Genomic DNA, 15,189 nt, shown 5'->3' with positions numbered 1-15,189 from the left:
GCTTCAGTTCAGGGGAAATCTAAACCGGCTTTGAGCGGTGACCATAATTAGCTTTTAAGAGCTTCACCTTGAGAAGGTAGCAAAGTGAGGCCTCGCCAGGATTCGTACCCAGGATCTTCTGTTTATTAGAACAGGCGCTTTAACCAGCTAAGCCACGAAGCCCACCTACCTCGTAAGTGACAGTCCTGCTATTTTACCAACTGCCACATTCCAATTTGTTTTGTTTGTTTTGTTTTTTAATGTTTGTAGTTTCTTTGGGATTCAACAAGAAAGTATACTTGGGCCTCAGTATGAACCAAAGAAGAACTCTCCTGCTGCAGAATGAGAATAGTAAGATGAATTGTGAAGACCGTCTTCTTCCTTCAGGAAACTGCTCTAATGTCAAGAATGCCACTTGAATGTCAGCTCTGTCAGGTAGGGACTCTGCTTATTTTGAGAACCATTGCATCTCTTAGGCGTACCAGTGAGCCTGCCTTCTCTCCTAAGCTCTCATTTCATTTATTCACTCTGTGGGTGAGTGATACTGAGAACAATGCCCCGGAGCAGTTTTCCTGTTACAGCAGCAGATTTGAGTCATTTCCACAGAAACTGTATGGCCCACAAAGCCTAAAATATTTACCATCTGGACTATTCAAGAAAAAGTTTGCCAGCCTCTGTATTAAACAAAAGCCACATTCACAAACCTCATGAAAATAAGTCCTTGTCTACCTTGGCTTCTGTAAAACTGCAGTGGGACCACACCCTTAATATTTGTAGGAGGACTGTTGTTTAGGGATTGGTTTTGCTGTTTAGATACCACCTTAACTCATTTTGAGGTCCTAACAAAGGATTCTACAATCACACCCTTGGCTTAACTTTTAGACCACATTTTCTGACAATGGTCTGGATTTGATCTTTTTCTGAAAGTTATTTCTTAATTTTACCATCATTTTCCAGCTGGAGTAGCTGGAAATACTAGCTTTCCTTTCAACCCAGCAAGTTCTAGTTCATCTAGTTCTAGCCCTTAAAAGCTAATTATATTTAACAATTCTTCCCTTAACTTGAATCTCTCCTCTCACATTTTACTATCAACAGCAAGAAAAGGCTAGGCAACACCTTTGTAAGTCTGTCTGGAGATTTCTTTAGCTAAATAAGCCACTTCAGGGGTTTGTTTTCCATATTCAGTGATGCTGCAGGCAATAATGTTTCTAACCTTTCTGTTGCTAAATTAAGGATCATCCCCTTTCTTCCAGGTTCAGATGACATTTTCCTTGGGGTCCATTTAATCCATTGGTGGCTTACCTACAAATTTTGGTAGGGTGAGCCTAAACTCTGGTTGGGCAAATTTAGCTCTAACTAAGGTTATTCCTTTGTAAGGACTCTACCTCATGCCCCATAAATTATGAGGTCTCTTCACTATAGCTGGTGAGAACTATTCCCCGACAGTTAGGAGCAGTTGATTGATTTCCAGTGGTTCTTTCCGCAGCCTCGTGGAGTTTTAACCCTACTGATGCACAAATCAATATTCCACCAAAGATACCAGAAATTCCCCCTGAGGACTGGAGCACTTTCTTCAGCAGCTTTATCCTCTCTGGTATTCTGGCCCACGTGCTCTAACTGCTTTGGCTTCCCTGTAATCTTTACTGTCTTTGTGCTTTCAATTCAGTGACACAACCTGGTTCTGTGTGAATTCCTTCTCACTGCACTGAGGCCTAGAAACCACCTCCAGGCAATAAGCTAAAACCTTTGTAAGACTCACTTGTTTTTCATTCTCTCAGGAATCAAAGCCCAGCACGGACAGCAGACAAATGTCTGAAAATAGTTATATCAGGTACTTATTCCAGCATCCTATTTGTTTACGGGGAAGGGCAATTTCCACAGCAGTGAATCTTTTACAGGTAGAAGCAGAGCTTCTACATCTCTTTCTTCAGTGTTCTCTTTCAAAAGTATTGTAACTTTAAGTCCCATCCAATGTTGCTGCATGTACATTTACTCTGCCACTCCTGACATTAATATTTGCAAGCATGTATTTACAGCAGTGAACCCATCCACTGGTTAATCATGAAAACCAAAGTTTTTCCAATTTCAAAAGTCACAACGACGCGGTGATTAACTTCCTTTTATGTGTACTCTCTGTAATTATGTAAGATTCGAGGAGGTGAATAGGGTGAGGGAAGGTTTATACCTAGGGGAAAAATAGGAAAGAAAAATTGGGACAGCGCCTTTGGTGACGTACAAATAGTAGGTGGAGTTAATGAGGTGGTTTCTATGGCTTTCTGCCCCCCTCCTCTCGCTCGTTTTTCTTTTTGTATCGGGTAAAGACAAACATTTCTCCGGAACATTAGGCAATCTAGTAAGAGGGGTTGGGGGAGGATGGGCAGCTTCTGAAAACACAGAGACCTGGTTGCGTTTCTCTGTCATAATCCTCCCCATGTTTTGATACAATTCCACAAAGTCAGAAATAATTCAGTATGTCTTCAATGCGCAGCGCAAATACATTGGTTCTAATTTAAAAAGGATTGCAAAAGTAGCGTTTTCAGTTACCGGGATGGCCGAGTGGTTAAGGCGTTGGACTTAAGATCCAATGGGCTAGTGCCCGCGTGGGTTCGAACCCCACTCTCGGTAGAGGTTTTGACCGTCAGTATCTCTCTCGGGAGAACACCTGTCATTAAACCTGAACATACACAATTTCCTCAGAAGAGTGTCTTTTTCTTTCGTGAACACTATCTTGTTTTTTGTCTTCAAGCCTAAAGAAATTACTTCTATAGGCAGTTTTAAGTGTGAATTCTTTTCCCTGACAGTCCTTTCAGATTGCCAGCGTAAGGAAATATTTCCCCAATCGGTAGTATGCCTAAGAGATTTTAATTTTCCAGGTCTTTGAATTCCAAAAGGAGTGGAATCTTCGACCTCATTAATAGTAACAGTAAAGCTCTCTGTAGCTCTCATGAAGTGAGAGCGGATGTTCTCATTTTTTCCAAATCTGCCGGTGTCCCTCCTACTCACTCTGGAAAGCATGATTGAACTTCCACCAGCAGAATACAAGTCTTTTGTTTTGTTCTGTTTTTCCAGTTTAAAATGTAAAAATGGTCCCTTAGTGGAGGGTTGCTCTTTTGTTTTTTATTGCATTTTTGTAGTTAATAGTATTATTGAACATCTTTTATGTTTAAGAGACGTCTGTATTTCCTTTTGTGTGAACCATTTTTTAATATCCTTTACCCATTTTTTTTTTTTTACCTAATTGCTAGGTTATTCTTATGATTTGTAGGATCTCTTTAAATGAGCCAATTAACTCCTGTTTTTCTATGTCACAAGCAGTCCAGTTTGTTATTTGCCTTTGAACTTCATGAGAATTTCAGATATACAGACTTTGACCTAGGCAGGTGAAATTATCAGTCTTTTCCTGAGGTTTTACATCTAACTTGGATATGCCTTTTCCCACTATAATAGAAACAAGAGTAACAAAGGAATTCAGTGATTTCTTACGGAGTGTCCATTTTTTTAAATATTTAGATTGTTAATATATTTGATTTTTTTTCTGTGTCTTACATTAGTATGTAAGGTATAGATTCAACTCTACTTTTATTTCCAGAAGATTACCAGTAATCACAATACCATTATTGAATATCCATACTCTATCCATGGATTGAAATGCCAGCATATTAAATTCTGTTCTCTTTATAATTCAGAGGGCCTGGCGTCTTGAAGATGATTTGAAAGAGCATGGACTTTGAAACTCAACAATCATACATTCGAATTCTGTCTTTCCCACCAACTCTCTGAGCCTTGATTTCTTCCTTTGCTAAATGGGGATAATAATCCCTGCTTCATGGAAGGCAGTTGTAAGAATGAAAAGATTATACACTAAGAAGACCTGGCAAATTAAGAAGCTTTCTTTGCCACTCTGCAGGCTATTTCCCTTTCCCCTTAGAAGCAACTCACTCTTTCTTAACAGCAGTCTTTAACATAAACCTAGAATTCAAATAAAAATTGTTCTTATATTTAAATTGTTTGTTTTGAGGTCAAACATCCAGATTTCACATTCAGATGTTCTCAAATCCTAACAGCTGGTTGGGTCATTTTCATGAGCTGCCTTGGGCTTCAAGTCTGAGCCACCAACTTAGTGTTTGCTCCTGGCTGTCCTGGGAAGAAGGAAGCTCCTACTGAGAACATTTATCTGAATAAGCTGGTTTGAGAAAGACTAAGTTTCCATGGAGAGGCAAGATTCATCCCTAGCAAAAGTGGATTTTCCTTTCCTTGTTTCTTTCCCTTGGAAGGGGTAAGAGATAATGAGTGGAGTGTTTGTTTTCTTTCTTAAATGAGACTCCAGAGAGTTATTTACACTAAAACTTTCTAAAAAGACACCACAGCAGTCTCTTAGTGGCTTGTTAGCAAAGTTGTCTAGCGTGTAATGCTGATGACACCAATGTCTGGGTTCCCTCCCTACAGAAGTTAAATTATGTCACTTTTCTTCATGACAGACTCAAATGCAAGAGTCCCACCCTCATCTTTGCCACAGGAAAGATCTGAACCTATTCTATCTGAGTTTATTAAATTCCTCCAATCATGGGTGATGCTGACAATTTCTACTCACCTCCAACCTCTGTTGGCCGTTTCTTGAGGTAGGCAGAATCCTATGATGGCCCCCAAGATGCCCTCCCCCTGGGTACAAACCCTGCACAATTCCTTGGACTGTGAATATGACTAGGGTGTGCTATATAGCACAGTTGACTTTAAGAAAGGAACATTATCAAGAGTGAACCTGATCTAATTAGGTGAGCCCTTCCTTTTAAGGTTCTTCCTGGAGCCAGAGATTATAAGCATGAGGGGAATTGAGGGATTTGAAGTGAAGGAGAATCTGTTGCTGGCTTTGAAGATGGAGAGGGGGTGTCAACAGAATCTGGCGGCCTGTGGGAGCTGAGAGCATCCAGCTGACAGCAAGAAAACAAGGATTCCACCATAACCTTGAGAGCTTGGAACATAGCCCTGTGTATGATTTTAGCCTTGTTAGATCCTGAGTGGAGAACCCAGCTATGCTGTGTCCAGATTTCATACCTATAGAACTCTGATTACGTAAATGGGCATTGCTTTAATCTGTTAAACTGTGATACTGTGTTATGAACATTCCGGGTGATGCTGATGCTGCTGGCTTGGGGACCACATTTTGAGAACCTTTGGCCTATCTCATAAAGTCATTGTGAGGATTAAACAAGTGCGCATATGAAAGCGCTTAGAAATGCACTGGCCCACAACAGGTGCTGATACATATTAGCCAGTATCATCAGTTAGGATTGGATTCACTGTAACAGAAAACTCTACTTCAGGTGGTTAAACAGAAAGGAGTTAGTATATGTCATTTAATAAGAGGTCCTAAGGGCATTCATTCAGTGCTGGCACCACTGTTCAAGAATGTCATGAAGTTCCCAAGCTCCTGCTGTCTTCTTTGTTCAGTTGTCTTTGTTGTGTGGCTTTCATCATCATAGATCCATAACAGCTGCTGTTCTTCCTGGAATCTTGTCTAAATTCCAGAAAGGAAGAAAGAAGAGAAAAGAAGTACAGGATAAAGAGTGATGGAGCATGTCAGCCAAGTCACAGCCCCTTCCTTTTATACTTATATATTTTTTTAGAGAAGTCACTTGATTTAAAAAAAAAAAATGTTTCGAGAAGTCCTCCAACAAACAACTTTCACTTGACTCTCAGTGGTTAGACCCAGGTCACGTGCTAACCCAATTACAAGGGAGAAGGGAAGGGAAGGATTTTAACCCTCTAGCTAGGATGGTGGAGAAAATCAAAGGTGCAAGGAGTTTGTGATAATAGCTGTGGAGTTCCCATTGTGGCTCACTGGGCAAGAATTGGACTAGTATCCATGAGGATGCAGGTGCAATCCCTGGCCTTTCTCAGTAAGTTAAACTATCCATTTTTGCCATGAGCTGCAGTGTTGGCTGCAGATGAGGCTCAGACCTGGCATTGCTGTGGCTGTGGCTAGGCCAGCAGCTGCAGCTCCAATTTGACCTCGAGCCTGGGAACTTCCATGTGCCGGAGGTACAGCATTTAAAAAAAAGAAAAAAGAAAGAAAGAAAATCTACTGAATTTGTAAATGCTGCTTATATTATTAAAATACCTGTTTAGAAGTATTTACCTACAAGGTGTTTCTTGCAGTGTGTATGTCTTTTAATGTGGCTTCCCAAAGAGATCACATACTTCTTTAAAAAAGACTTATTCATATATTTTCATCTTGTTTCATTTATGTAAAGTTGGGGCACAAGGAGCACTAATTTAGGAGTTAACTTCTTCTGTCCAGAATTTTAGACTAGCATTAATAACTGGAGATTTTGGTTCCCTGACAGAAGAAACTGGATGAATATTTAAAGAAGAGAGGCAGGTCTGGATTTATTTCTTTTCTGTTTAAAACAATGAAGTTTGAACTCTGTGCACCTCTGTTTTAACTATCAAAACAGAGCAGCAGTTGACAAATTTATTTGGGGTTGTCATAAAAACATGTTAAGTGTTATTATGAATGGTTTCCTTAAATATAGATTTCTGACGTCAAATGAGATGTGAACTCTGGTAGTATATTTATTAGGTATGATGGGTTGAATTGTATTCCCCCAACATTCAAATATTTGTCTTATCCCTCAGTATGGCAGAATGTGACTCTTATTTGGAGATAGGGTCTTTAAAGAAGTAAAATGATAAAATGTTCACATGCTGTCATTAGGATGGGCCCTAATCCAATATGACTGTGTCTTTATAAAAAGAGGAAAGATGAATGTAGTGACACACAGAGGGAAGACAATGTGAAGAGACATAGGGAGCGGATGGAATCATGAGGTTGCAGGTTCGATCCCTGGCCCCACTCAGTGGGTTAAGGATCCAGCGTTGCCGTGAGCTGTGGTGTAGGTCGCAGATGCAGCTTGGATCCCCTGTTGCTGTGGCTCTGGTGTAGGCCCGTGGCTACAGCTCAGATTAGACCCCTAGCCTGGGAACCTCCATATGCTGCAGAAGCAGACCTAGAAAAGGCAAAAAACAAAAATAATAATAAAATAAAAGGCCTCAAACAGATCTTTCCTCATGGCCCTTAGAAGGAACCAACCCTGCTGATACTTTGGTTTTGGACTTTCTGACTTCGGAATTGTGTGAAAACACATTTCTGTTCTTTAAGCCACCCAGTGCTGGTACTTTGTTACAACAGGCCTAGCAGAGTGATACAGCAAGGAGTCTTTGATATTGTGCAAAAGTTTTCTCTCATTCCTCACATTCAAAGACCACCTCCTTCTTTCTCCATGCAAGAGTGCTGTTAGGCAGGAAAGGCTGAGCTGTGGCTGAAAAATTTCCCAAGTTTTCACATTGACGAAGTCTTTTCTACATATGTGGCCCCTCTGATGTCAGAAAGAATCTCTCAAGCTTTAGCTTAACCCAGAATGTGAGCAAAAGTGTTGTGTACAACTTTCATTCTGTCATGTTGCTTAAAAGGAAGTTGCTTGGTCACAAATACTTTCTCCCCCTTTCCTACAGAGAGGGAAAGGTTTTAAAAGAGAAGGTAGCAAAATCAGATGTGCTCTCTAGAGCACTGTCTAGAAGTGATTCGGTTTTGCCCATGTGGATAAGGACAGTGCTCTAGAGATCACAAAGCAGCAAGAAAAGCACGGGCCACTGGACAATGTTTTGGAGAAAACCTTCCAGAAGTTTCTGGCTAGCCTTTCAACAGGACATTCACATGATAACTAAAGTTTCTACCCCAATTAATTTGCTGTTACTTATTCTTTGGAGTTCTAATCATATAAACAACCTAATATACTTTAAAAAAAAAAGGAATAAAGTGCTATTAAACGAGGAGGTGGCCAAAGTTTATATACATGTATCTAGATTATTTCAAAAGTCTCTTAACTGATTTTATGGCTTTGGGTCTTGCCCCTATCCAACACATTCTCCACAGTCTGACTATAAAGTAATCTTGCTAAGATATAAATCTGGTTTTGCTACCTTCTCATTTAAAACCTCTGCCTAGAGTTGTGCTGTCCAATATGGTGGCCACTAGCTGTATGAAGATAATACAATCTTAATAAATGTTCAAAGAGATAAACTCAACAGTACTAGCCACATTTCAAGTTTTCAATAGCCACAGGTAGCCAGTAACTACTATGGTGTACAACACAGACATAGCACATTGCTACCATTACACAAAGTTCTTTTAGACGGGGCTGCAGGATGCATGCCCAAGTGCCTCACATGACCTATAAGGCTCCTTCTCTCCAGACTTACCTGCTGTTGCTATACACTTTAGCAAAGGTCACCAGGCTATTGCTCAGACCTGCATCTGTTTACAATCCCATTACCTGGGAATTCTCTCTCCACCTTGTCCATCTGGAAAACAAGAATCCATTTTTTAATTGCTACTTCTACAGATACATACTCAAAAAACCAGAAGAATCAAATGGGATTCAAGACTTATTTCTGAACATACCTTCTCTTTTATCTACGATCCCTGCAAAGAATAGCTGGTCTAGCAGGTTCTTCAATTAATATTTTTTTAAAATCACAACTTAACAAAAAACTCGATTAAAAAATGGAAAAAGAACTTAAATAAATATTTCTCTAAAGAAGATATACAAAAGGCTGATAAGCACAGGAAAAGATGCCTGATATCACTAATCATTAGGCACAGGCAAATCAAACCCTCAGTGATCCCACCTTAGTCCCATTAGAATGGCTACTATCAAAAAGCTCAGAAGGTAACAAGTGTGGGCAAGGAGGAGGAGAAATTGGAATCCCTGCATAGTGTTGGTAAAATTACAAAATGGAGCAGCCACTGAGGAAAACAGTATGGAGGTATTCTCAAAAAATTTTAAATAGATTATGTAATTCCATTTCTGGGTATACGCCCCCAAAGAATTGAGGCAGGATCTTGTAGAAATATTTGTACATCCATGTGCAATAGCAGCATTATTCACAATAGCTAAAAGGTGGAAGCAATCTAAGTACCCACGGATGAAAAAATGGATACACAAAATGTGGTATATACATACCATGGAATCATATTCAGCCTTAAAAAGTAAAGAAATTCTGGCACATGCCACAAAGTGGATGAAACTTGATGGTTTATTTATCCTCAACCATATCTTCAAACATCCCTAATTCTTAAAATATACAATGGTGTTGCTTTTCTATGGACAAGACCACATATACATAAATATGTATGAGAAGATCCACATAAAAAGATACTTCTGCTTATAGAAATCAGTCTGGAGGGAGCTGCGAGGAAGATGTTATTCTACAGGTAAAACAGCCGATAATTAAGAAAACCCACCTAGGGGGATCTGCAGAGCAAGAAACATATTCATCTCCCAGGGAATCAGTGCTGTCCCTGGGAGCATGCGTGTGACTAGCCGAACGCTAGACGGTCTCTAGTCGGAATGAAGGAGTTGAGTGCAGTAGCCAGGACGCAGAATAATTTTGTTTCATTAAATAACTAATACTTTTTTTTTTCCTAACAGAAAAAAAAAAATCCTAGAATTCTATCTCTGAGCTCCTGGCAAGTGTCAGAAAATCCTTACATGGATTTTGGTTTTGCTGAAGAAAAAGCTGCTTAAACAGAAAATTATTGCTGAGTTCCTCAGACTGGAGAAGGATGAAGTGAGACTCTCTTCTTCTCCTCATTCCTTCTATTATCCAACGTTTTGGACTCAGGACCCTACTGGTAAATTTCATTCGGAGAACCCGCACACACAACCTCCACATACAACTTAAGTGCTAGTTAGGCCCCACTGCTGCGTCTAGGCAGCTAGGCAATGTCAGAAGAATGGCTTTTGCCCAGAAGAATCAAGAGGGAGATGTACCTCTTGGATCTGACAAGTAGCCCAATGGTTATTGTCACTCTCAGCATAGCGGCATCATCTGGGTCATTTAAAAACTCTCCGGGTGGTTCCAAGGTGAAGGCAGGCTGTGGAGATGCACTGCTCTTGTCTGACCACTCACACCTCCCTGACCCCTTACCATTACACACCACATATTTACTGGATGCCCAGAATCATCAAACTGTGCAACCCAGCAGTCACGACATTTCTGCCTTCCGGTTAACGGGTTTTCACAAGTTTTTATTACCCAGAGCTCTCCAGAACCCGTAGTGCAAGAGCCTGAACCCCTTCCCTCACAACCACACCCGTAAACAGCGACTTACTGCGGTCCACACAGCCAGGCTGCTTCCGGGAGGACCTCATCTAGCGGCGGGTGTGCAGGCCTGTGCCACCTGCTCCTGGGACTCCTTTCGGCTCCGAAAGCCGCGCAGGTTGCTTTCGGGTCCGGAAGCGAAGTGCCAGAGCTCATCGGCCTTCATCCCCCGCCCGCCCCCGCTCCTGATTTTTGCAACCTGCTTCTTCTGAGCAAGAATGTGCGCCAAGGGGACCAACTCTAGTCCCAGACTTAAGTTTCTTGACATTTGCCCAAGTCCCACCTTTGTCAGCTTGGCGACTCCGAAGCCTGGTCCTTCTCGAGCCCCCCGGAAGCACGAGGCGGCCCTGCTTGGGCACAGCATCCGGGGGTATTATTGATCCCCGCGATCCCGGAGGCGCACTGCCAAGGAACCGCGACCTCGAACACTCAGGCCTCTGGGGTCGAATAAAAGGACGCGGTGATTTACCTTCACTGCCCTTATTTCTAGGTCCGCTCTAGGAACTTGGGAGGTTTCTGCGTCTCTGTGGTTATTTCTAGCTGTTACAACTTTACATCCCTTTAATTTCCCTTCAGTGCTGCTTTCTAAATGAACTGGGAAGGGTTCAGGTTTGACAGCGATATTTTGGGGGGAAATTTCAAAAGTACATCTACAAAGATAAAACAGTACAATGCCTTTGATGATGCGCATATCTCACAGCTTCAGCAATGATCAACTCAGGGCAATCTTACTAATCACAACCCAACCCTCCTTCCTGCCAGCGCGTTGTTTGAAGCAAATCTCAGACACACATCACTGATAAATTTAACACAGCCTAGACAAAGATGCGACGAGTTAGGCACTTGCCTCGGGCACATGTGTAGGAGGCTGCCGGGAAAATTAGCGGTAGAGACAAATAAAATTTTAAAGCAATATTTTTTAAGATAAAAACGTATGCAAAAAATCCATAATGAGTACAAGATCAAAAAATTAAATAGAGAATCAGTAATAGATATTTTTCCCATTGCCTAGCTCCTATATGACTGACAGAAGACTAAAACTTAAGTATCTCTAAAAGATAAGGACACTTCTGAAAAACAATTACAATAACATCATCGCATCTAAAAATAATAACAGAAATAAGATCATCAAGTAGCCAGTCATTGTTCACCTTTTGCCAGTTTTACACATTTTTAAAATGTATTCTATAATTTATAATAAAAATCATATATATAAGCTATGTATATATATACTTTTAAAAAACAATTATTTGGACATACATGTCTCAAAAAATTTTTTTAATCTACAGTTTCTCTCTTTCTCCTTTTCTTGTATTTGTAGAAGAAATCTGAGATTTTTCACAGACTGAATTTTGTTTCCCAGAGATTTTTAAGAATGCACACATCAGAATACTCCACTCACTGACTCACTAGCTCAATCCAGTGTAGGGGAGGAAAAATTCTCTTTCCCTCTACCCTTCTAAGTTCTCAGCTAGGGCTGCTGTAATAAAAGCAAATTAAGAGGAGGAAAATACACAAAATATACAAAATTTTGATATGATTTTATATAATTTTATATGATATGGGAGCCCTCCTAAGGAAATGAAGACCCAAGGATGCAAATCATAGCTTTGATATACTCTTATTTAACTGGAATTTTTTGGCGTTTATTTCCCACGATTTATCTTTATCACAACCGCAGCAGACAATGTGGATAACTAAGCAACATTCTTAGGGGCAGAAAACAGAATCTACACTAATTAGCTAAATGAAAAGGGATTTCTTAAGAGTTCACAGAGTTTCTGGGAGGGCAGAACAAAGCATGGATTCATGAAAGTGCTTAGTAGAAATCTTACTGCTACCACTTCAGGTTCCAGAAAACCTTAGATACACATAAACTGAAATACCAAGCATCCACACATGTGTGAAAGGATTTCAATCTAAAACAGAACTGTGGATATGAAATGGAAAGTCTCATACATGCACCCTCAGAAGAATGTCTTCCCTTAAGTGCCTAATTTAAAGAAGATGGAGACTTATCTCCTGTTCAACGAATATCTACTAAAGATCCCTCCCCATCCTCAAGCCAAAGAACTTAATGCTTGGACTGTGGCTGGACTTCCTCCTCTTTGCACTCCTTGCCCACAAATATAGCCATCCCAAGCCTTCAACAGACTCACATGGGGCTTGCTGCATCATGCCTTTCCTGAATTGCAATTCCTCTGCTATTCCCAAACTCGATTTCTGGTCATTTGAACTTGCCTCAATTTATCTCTTTAGTTAGACTAACAAATGCCAGAAGAGCTATCCAGGCTTCAAGTCTCAATGTTAACTTCTCCAAGTTTCACACATCCACTCAGCAAAAGCTATGTGACACAGGGACTCCTAGTGACAAAGAGGTCTGAGAAGTTTAACTGTACTGCTGCAGGATCCAGTGTACAGGAGGCACACTACAACGGGGTTGTAGATTGAGCCAATCTACATATACTCCTGGTCACAATTGTTATCTGGTATCCATTTCATCCTTTTTCCTTCTGAGTATAACTCTAACTTTGATCAGATATCCACTACTCACGCATGAAACTAAATAACTCAGGAGATTCTACCTCCATTTTAAGTTCTGGGGGCAATTCATGATTAGTCTAAGATGAAAATGTAAATGTGTGACAAGTTAACATATTTAAGTTTAAAACAATGAGTAAAGGTATTCCCCTGCTGGCTCTTATCAGTTCAGCGGTGGGCAAGGAACCTAAGACGTCATAATCAAACTTTCATAATTGAGAAGAGATTATGATTTCCCTTTGAACCACGAACAAAGAGTACTGTTTCAGGTGCTTCAGGCTGCAATATTAATACACAACACCTTCCAGGTAGCTGTAAAACAGCACGGGCTAAAGCCAACGAACTAGGCAGAACTTATAAGCTCTGTCTTATTCTTTCACGTTGTTGGTGATTCTCCCAGTGTAGCAAGGTGTTAAGATGCCCTGTACTATTACTACAGCAAATCAAAAGCGACCCGTATGGCGATCGAACCCGCAGACCTTAGTGTTATTAGCACCACGCTTAAACCAACTGCGCCAACCGGCCCGCGCACAAACTGTTAGTCTTCCTTAATATCTTTAAAAGCATTGACTTCATGGACTCTCCTTACTGAAAATACAGAAATTTTGTCATCCTTATTCCCACGGGGCCTACTTTCATTAAAGGGAAAAGAAGCCTTCACCTTTGTCAAAAGTGAATCTTGCCTTTCAGAAGAAACTTAGTTTTCTTGAACGCACCTATTCCTTCCGGAAAGACACTCGCGTTCAGGAATGGGCTTCTTTCTCCCCAGGAAGCCGGAAGACCTTGAGATCCAGGAGGACAGATGGGGAAACTGACACAATGAGCACCCAACAGGTCTTGAAGGACTTTAGTCTAAACCGTGGAAACTTGAATTTGCCCTCAAAACATAGCAGTGATGGATTCAGGACATCCTATCCCAAGGTGTAACACCTTGGCATATTGAATATTTTAAACGGAAGAAATTTCAGAAAATGATGTAAGCTGGAAGGCCACTCTGACTTTCCCCACCCTCACCATTCTTCATTAAAACGGTAATAAAATGCCCTTTCTTGTATACCAGGAGGAAGACATTTTTATCACCAGGTCAAGGAACTGGGTGTGACTGTACTGGTCGAGAAATCTGTACAAACAAAACTTGTTAAACGAACTCTTTTCTCCTAGTCATTTCTTCACCATTTACTACCCATAGCTGAGACCCTTTTGTCCTGTCACTTCATGCATTTATTGTTTCCTTGTCTACAAGATAAAAATCTACCTGCTCTGGTCATTTTTCTTTGTTCTTTGTAGATGAAGAATCCCATCTACATGTAAAAATCCAATAAAATTTCTATGCTTTTCTCTCATTAATCTGTCTCTGTAAGTTCAGGTTTAAGACCCAACCAGGGGCCTTAGGAGGGTCAAGGAAAACTTTTTCCTCTCCCACAGAAGTAATTTACCTATCTGATTTCTGGGTTTTAAAAATGGCTCTTAAAATAGGAGTGTTTCTTCTAAATGGACAGGGGATCACTAAGTTACTATTTGTCAGGCATTTTGCTAGATAACTTGGTAAACATTATGATTTTAATTCTCATTATTACGCTATGCACTAGAAATTAACATCTCCGTTTTAACAACGAAGAAACTGAGATTCAGAGAGAGTCAACACTTTCATACATATTTCCAATATATCTGTAAAGAAGCTGTTCATCCCTTCTTGGAACCAGTGCAAATTCTACTCATAACGCACATTATTTTGTAACAAGTAGGAAAACCAATTGTAACGAAAATGGTGAGTTGAAACATTTGAGAGTAAGTGAGGACTTTGATATATTTGGCATCTTGGGCACTATAATAAAGGGTAAGAGATGGAGAAAGGGTCTCCCAAGCTGAAAACTCTTTGAGAATGATAAGAATGAGTGGTTGGAAAAACAAGAGCAGCATATTTAAAGAACAAACTAATTTAAAGAAATCCATCTATCCTTCCATCCGTCCATCCCTGAGAAAAATTAAAACTTCCTTCCACAAGGAAATAATAGAAATGTAATATTAGTTATATATATATAACCTTGATATATATATGATATATATATATATAACTTTGATAATGAGACTGAGGTAGGATAAAACTCTAGGTGAAAAAGCTCTGAAATGAACTCAGAGAGTAGTAATGAACAAAACTGCATGAACAAATGAGGAACTAGATCTGAGGAGAAAAAAAAAAAAAAACCCCAGCTGGTTCTTTGAAAAGAACAAAATGAATTTGGGAATGAATGTGATGTGAGAATAAAATGGGCATGCTTTATAACGTTGATCCCAGAATTGCTATGCTACCGTGAGGGGATTAGGGCATCAGTTTACTCCGCTAAGTAAGGTTCCAGAACCTGCAAAGAAGTTTGAGGGAAATGTGATTGCTCTACAAATCTCAGATTATTTTCTCTGAATAGTTTGTACGCCAGAGGAAAGAACACTAACATGCTAGGAATAGGTTTCCATTTCGGAGGCAAAAAACGTACCGTCAAGCGGACT

The 15,189-nt window shown here is 40.2% G+C and overlaps 1 long non-coding RNA gene and 1 other non-coding gene across 2 annotated transcripts; one reads left to right on the top strand and one right to left on the bottom strand.

The window, feature by feature from the left end:
- The first annotated feature begins 2,521 nt into the window (after window positions 1–2,521).
- TRNAL-UAA (transfer RNA leucine (anticodon UAA)) lies at window positions 2,522–2,604 on the top strand. Its single transcript has one exon. It is a non-coding gene; the product is annotated as a tRNA-Leu (tRNA).
- Window positions 2,605–5,304: 2,700 nt separating this feature from the next.
- LOC125136230 (uncharacterized) lies at window positions 5,305–10,618 on the bottom strand. Its single transcript, XR_007137126.1, has 3 exons — window positions 10,427–10,618; window positions 8,239–8,340; window positions 5,305–5,494 (listed from the first exon to the last, which is right to left on the bottom strand). It is a non-coding gene; the product is annotated as an uncharacterized LOC125136230 (long non-coding RNA).
- Between the last annotated feature and the right edge of the window lie 4,571 nt (window positions 10,619–15,189).

The sequence above is a fragment of the Phacochoerus africanus genome, chromosome 9 (genome assembly GCF_016906955.1).
Source record: "Phacochoerus africanus isolate WHEZ1 chromosome 9, ROS_Pafr_v1, whole genome shotgun sequence".
In the NCBI taxonomy this organism is placed as follows: Eukaryota; Metazoa; Chordata; class Mammalia; order Artiodactyla; family Suidae; genus Phacochoerus; species Phacochoerus africanus.
Note: the sequence above shows the minus strand (reverse complement) of the source record. Positions and strands in the feature narration are given on the sequence as shown.